Here is a 7,087-nt window from a genome sequence, read left to right as displayed (position 1 = left end):
TTAAAAATAATAAAATGGTGATATCTAGTCATGTGAGGTCCACTTAGGGCGGATGGAGTGCTCCATATGCAATTCCTAAGGTAAAGGAGGTGACACATCAAAGTGGGAGTGGGTGAATTCAAAATTGGTATCATTTCGAAGTGGATTTCGAATTCATAAGTTGGATTTCAAATTCATAAGTTGAATTTTGAAATCATTTCGAAATGACCTTTCAACTTTGTGCAGTTGTCTTCAAATGGCCATAACTTCTTCATTTCAACTCTGATTTCCACACCATTTAAAGTGTTAGACTCCTGGCTTCTGAATATTTGAAACAATATATAGTGTGTATAAAATGGACTCTGATAAATGCTTTAAATTGCCCTCAAAATTAGAGTATATATTGCCATCAGATTTTTAACTTCTAAATTTCTATGCAGTTGAATCTTGTTTCATGCCTCATTTCCCATGTTTTCTTGTCTTCTTTCTTACTCCATAATGGTCATTTCTCATTTTCCAAACTAATGATATCCTTATCTTGCCTTTGCTTATGGTCCATGAGTCACTCATTTACTTCCTCATTTAGTCATTTCTTGATCTTTCAAAATCTAAAGTGATTCAACTTGCACCATTTTCTTCTGTTAAACCTAAGATAAGTCTCCAAAGTAAAAAATTATGGCTAGGACCTTAGCTTCGATTTAGGTCAAGTTGGGTGATTTGAATGTCATTTGGTGCACAAATCATATCGAATATGTGCCATTAGAGCACATATTTTGGCTCAAATCACTAGGTAGATATGTATATCTCATCTCATCAAATCTCCTAACCAGTAGCTCCAAATAAGTATGGTATGGCCTCAACTTCATATCTCTAGTCTTCCAAGTGCCCTGAATTTGACTAAGTACAAGGTTAGGGTCACCGAACACCCCCATTTGTCTGATCCCAAGCTTAAGATCAATCTCTAAACCAAGGATGCATGCCTCATGCTTTACTATGTTGTTCGTAGCAGGGTCACTATCATAAAATGTCAAAAGAACTTATCTCAGGATATGGTCACCATGAGGGGATATCAACAATACACCAATCCCATACTTGAAGTTGTTAGAAACTACATCGAAATACATACACCATCCCGAAAAACCGGTCACAATAGAAATCTCCTCATTTGGAAAGTCATCATCCACTGCTCTACTGCCAGATATTGAAAGTGAGGCCAAATGATATGCGACAATACTCTCCTTAACAAACTTTTGAGAGACATATCGGATGTCAAACTTAGTCAACAACACTAACCATATCATCAATCTACCTATAAATGCAGGTCTGTCAAACAAATATCTCAAGGAATCTAGGTGAAAGATCAAATATATAGAATACCCTGTCATATAATGCCTCAATCTCTGGGTAGCCCAAACCAATGGTAAAAAGAAGCGCTCAATCATAAAATATCTCATCTCATACTCCAACATCCTTTTATTTAGATAATAAATAGATCTCTCATTTCCTAAGTCATTGAGTTAAGCTAACGTGCATCCCAAGGCCATGTCTGAAATTGACAAGTACAAAAACAATGGGTGTCCTAGTATAGGAGGCATTAAAACTAGAGGAGAAAGTAGATACTCCTTAATCCTCTCAAAAGCTTGTTGACAATCATCATTCTAGACTATAGGCTGGTTCTTCCTCAAACGATGAAAAAGAGACTCACATATGTCTATTAATCTAGTTATGAAACGATTGATGTATTGTAATTTGCCCAGAAAACCCCTAATCTCTCTCTTAGTATTTGGCACTAGCATATCAAGTATGACTTTGATCTTATTTAGATCAACCTTTATACCTTACTCACTAACCATATGTCCTAGTAATTTCCCAAAAGTCACTCCAAAGGTGCACTTCTTGGGATTTAACCTCAATTTGAACTTTCGATCATCTCAAAGAATCTTTCTAAAACTGCTAAGTAATCTGTTCTATCTTGGGATTTCACAATCATAAAATCAATGTATACCTCAACATCCCTATGCATCATATCACTACAAGAAAAAAGGTCATTGTTGACATATATTATCTTGACTAAAGGTGATATGTGTCAATATTGCCTATTTAAATGAACAACTATGACATATAAAATTTGTTTAAACCAATAATGACATATATAAAATTTGTTGAATTCTTTCATGACTTATTAAATAGAATTTTGATAGATAATTTATAAGTCAATGTATAGTTAGTATGTTCATATGTCAAGGTACTTAAATAAAAGCAATAATGATAATAATTTGTTTGATATGGGTATATCTAATTTACTTACTAATATTGTAAATTAAAATGACAACAATCAATTTTGATTAAGAAAGTCAATTTTTATTTAATAAATTTTTTTAGTAATGTGAATATCAATTTTCATTTTTTTTTATCAAATTGATTAAATCTTTTTTTAGTCCCTATCAATAGCAATGAAATAAATTTTTATAAATCATTTTTTATTCATTAATTTTAGTAAAATAAAATTTGTTACATTATGGTTTTTTTATAGCTAGATATAAATAAAATCAATAGTAATAATATTAGTTTTCAAAATTTTATTTTTTAAGTTAACTCATACAAATTTAGACATTAGGAAAGAAGAAAATTAATTATGGTAAATTGACATTATAAAAGTTATAAATATATTCTATAAATTGATTCTCATAAAGTTGATTGATAGAATAAGAATTTAAATTTTTTTGTGATAAGATTAATGTTGGTGAAATCTGAACCGTTTATTTTTTAATATTATCTCTACCATTCATTTTAAAGAACCCTAAGAGATCATTTTTTTCTTTCTCACTTCTCTGCCATCACCATTCTTTTTTTTTTTTCTTATTTCCTCCTTCCTATTTCTTTCCCCGTTCTCTCTTCATAGCCATGTCACTCACCCATCTCAACAATACCGCGGCTATCAGTTGTAATGGAGGTGACGCCATTGATCGATGTTGTCTATCTCTCTATCTCTCTTTCCCTCATTTTTTTTCCTCTCTTTATTTCTTTCTCTCTCACTCTCTCACCTTTCCATCTTCATTATACCATCCCTCATCGTCATCGTCGGCTGTGCCAATCATAGTCAACTGCACACCATTTCCACGATCCCACTACAGCGACTCCTTCTACCACCATTCTCATCGTCCACTGTTGACAACCACTTGTCGCCACCCATATTAGCTCCACCACACCTTCTCTTCATGCGCCACCTGTGGTCGTCGTTACCTATTCAGACGATGGGTTTGTGGAGAGGGAGTCTCCTTCTCGGCAGTGACAATGTGACGATCAACATGAGAGGTGATTTTCTTACTACCCAAACAGTCTGATTTCTATGCAACGTTTCTTCCATATTTGACTTTCACATATTTAAGTCTCTTCCTGTTCCCCCACCTCAACATAAAATTTGGTTTCGAACCTCTACACCTTTTCTGATTCTTCCCTTCCTTATCCATTTCTATATCTCTGCAACAAAAATGACACAACATTAACAACACCCATCTCGATTTTCTTGAGAAAACACTAGAAAATATAAGGGTAAAAAAAAAAAACTACAAACTCCAAGAAAACGTTCTTCCAATCACCTTAAGATCAAAGAAAATCCTTCAAAAATATCTATAATTACTCTGCATTTCAACAAATAAACAGTGACCCATCAACGAAATCTCAAACAAAAATCAGTGAATGAAGCTCCAAAGATTAGAAGAAGAACTACAAAGAGAAGAGTCCATTACATAGTAGCAAAAACATAGAAAAATAAGCAAATTTTCTGAAAAAAAAATACTCATTTTCCCTATAAAATAAGACAACCCCAGATTAGTTTTTCCAACTTTTTGCCTCTGCAAGATGTGTTTGGATGCCAAGAAAAATGAAAAAAAAAAAAAAAACCCGGCGTTCTTGTTTTATTTTCTCTAAGGCCTCTCACCCAAAATCCTTCCCTCTTCTCTTTCTGTTCAGCTTATTTTTATTGCTTTTTTATTTGTATTGAATTGAATAGTGGATCTAAAATAAATAAAAAAATTATAATTGTTTAAAAATTTGATGACCGTTAGATGTGAAATGGAGGGTCAGATAAGGTTCCTCTTATGTAGCTTAGTGGGTTAAAGGCCCAAGGGTTTTGGCTATATTCCTATTTGGGTGGTGTTAGGGCACGTGAGGTTAGAGTGAGACTGACCCTTCCTCCCCCCCTTTCTCTCTCTCTCTCTCTCTCTCAAATCTATTATGGATTTTCTTCAATTGAATCAATCCACATTACCCCATTCTTATCCCTTGTGACAAAAATGAGAATCATAGATGCATTATCTATTATGATTTATTAGGGTTTTGTAATTGTGTTGTTTGACATTTGGCAACATTGGTGATAATCTTCACTCTCTTCATGAAAAATTTAGAGGGATTTGGTCTATATGCAAGTAGGCATGAACATAAATGTGATGATATATGTGGAAAATGTATCAAACTTCTAATGGGTACGTATTTCCTTTTATGAACATAAATTACCATTGCACCTCACCACACTACCACCAACTTTGTATTTGCTTGTAAAAAAATAATAGGAAAAAATAACTATTAAAGTGAAAACTTTGAATATCCTATTCTGAAAGTTTGAATTTGTTTTCTTTTTTTAATTTTTAATTTTCTAGGATTTCGCAATGATCATGCATATGATAATTTGTTTTTAGAATTTGAAGGTTCAATTATCATTTCTATAAGGAATTAATTCAATAAACTATGGGTTGTTCATCTAATTGTGTGTCATGTTTTATTGTTGTAAAAATTATTGCAATTAAGATAATTGGTGAATTTTACTCTATTATCTAGTTCTTTGCCGTCTTCACTTTTTCTTTTCCCTTTTTACTCTCTTTGAATATAGAAAAATAAGGAAGATAACTAAAAAAAAGGCATATTAGAATATCTTATTTTAGATTTTTTTTCCCATTCTTTTCTAACATTTTATAAGTGTTTCTTTGGTTTGCAATTTTGAAGCTTGAAATTCATGTTCAATTTCATTTTTATGTTTCAAATTGAGTTTATAAGCATCAATGGTTAATGCAATTATGTGTCTCAATTTTGTTGCACCAAAAATAATCTGATATCTAATGATTTTTTTTTAAACTTTTGTTTTCGTTTTATGCTTGTAAAGGCTAATGTTTTGTTTTCTTTAAATTGATTTCTTTGTTGATCCATAATATTTGGATGTTTTAATTGAAATAATTATGAGTAGATTACCTTTAAATTTTATCTCTACTATTTTCCTTTGCAATTGTATAGAGATACCATTGGACTTTTAATGCAATCTGAAGAAATAGAATTGTATATTTGGGCACACAAAAACAATTTGCATAATGTGACATGGTTTTTTCTTTAATACGGTTAACTATTTAATTTTACTTATTTATGCACTTGAATTTTTTACTTGGGCTCTTTTGGTTTGGTTATTTCTCTTTGTTTTTTTCTCTTTTTAGGGCTAAATTTTAATGTTATGATTCATGATTGTTTGAAACTCTTTCTTTTGTTAAATGTTGATATGCTATTTGATTAATAAGCAATAAATCAACCCTCACAAAATTTTAATTCTTCGATTCATAGTCACAAGCCAACTAAAATTGTTTCTGTAGTCCTTAATTACCATTGTAATGGTATGAAGTATTTTCTTGTTGCTTATATGGGGTCTTCAATTAATTTATGCCATGAAATTTTTTGTTTTAATGAGCACAATTACATTAGGATGAACATTATATTGGGTGCCAATGCAACTCTTATATTTTGTTATTAGTTGCTTTATTAGTTTTAGTTTTTGCTCGGATTAAGAGTTCTTTAATAATTGATAATTGGATGCTTTGTCGGCTTTAATTGTTGATAAGTTTTGAATTTGATGAACATCTAGAGAGGAACATCTAGACAACATTTTCATACTCATACGTAGTTGTCTATCTATGGAATATTGGACATTGTATTTTAACAAGGCATGATAGATATAAATAATATAATTTGCTATTTGTCATTCTTAGTTTACATAGCTTTAAATGGAAATCTACACATTATTTCTATGAACCTTATAGATGTATTCTCACATAACTTTGTGTCAAATATGTTTTCAATTTCACATTAGTTGGAAAAGAATAGTAGTATATTGCATAACTTTTTCCCATTTATGAAGTGTGCTTGATTTTCTCTTTAATTTTGGAGATTTTCCATTTCTTAGACCTTTTTTTTGTTTATTTAATTAATTTATTTCTTTTAAAAATTTACAAATTTAATCTCTCAACTAGATAGCTTGTGCATTTATTAGTTCTTGAAATAAAGACAAAATTTGCACACATAAGATCTATTATCCTATTAGAATTGAAGGAAAATATCCTTGATTTTTTATTTTGTTAAGTTTAGATGCATTTGGTGCTTGAAATTAATAGTTAGTGTGGTTTCTATGAATTTGAATTTAAATATTTCATTATTTATGATTGAGATAATTAAAATTTATGCTCAATTTTAATTTTAACGATTTCTTAGATAATGTGAGTTTTTATCTATTTAGAAGCCAAAATAACATGAAAGATATATTTGAAACTTTTGTTTTCTCTTTTCCTTTTTGCATTCCTTTTAGAAATTAAAAAGAAGTATACTTTTATAGTTATTTAGGTCCATAATATAAAAACACAATAATTAAACTTAGAATTCAATCTTAAAAATATTTCATTGTAGTTAGATATCTAATTTCTCAATTTGAGCTTTTCTTTTTGTTAACATCATTTGTTTTTTCTATCATAGGTTTGAGATAGAGGTGTTGGCAATTTTGGGGTCTTTCTAGAGGGCAGTGCTTGAAGATTAATGCTAGAGATATGGTTTCTACAAATTGCATATATGTTTGATGTATTCTTGCAATTGAAAGTATGTTATAATTTGAAATTTGCTATTTTGATACTTGTTACTTACTTTTCTATTAATGTTTGTGTCTATCCTACTAGGTATTCAAGAAATATAGCAAAAAGAAGAAGATGATGAAGAATTAGTGACCACCTCTTATGACGATAGTATTGTACTTTTCAATTTAAGTTTATATATTATCTTAATTGAATGTTTGTAATTAGTTTTT

The sequence above is a fragment of the Vitis vinifera genome, chromosome 6 (assembly GCF_030704535.1).
Source record: "Vitis vinifera cultivar Pinot Noir 40024 chromosome 6, ASM3070453v1".
Lineage (NCBI taxonomy): Eukaryota > Viridiplantae > Streptophyta > Magnoliopsida > Vitales > Vitaceae > Vitis > Vitis vinifera.
Note: the sequence above shows the minus strand (reverse complement) of the source record.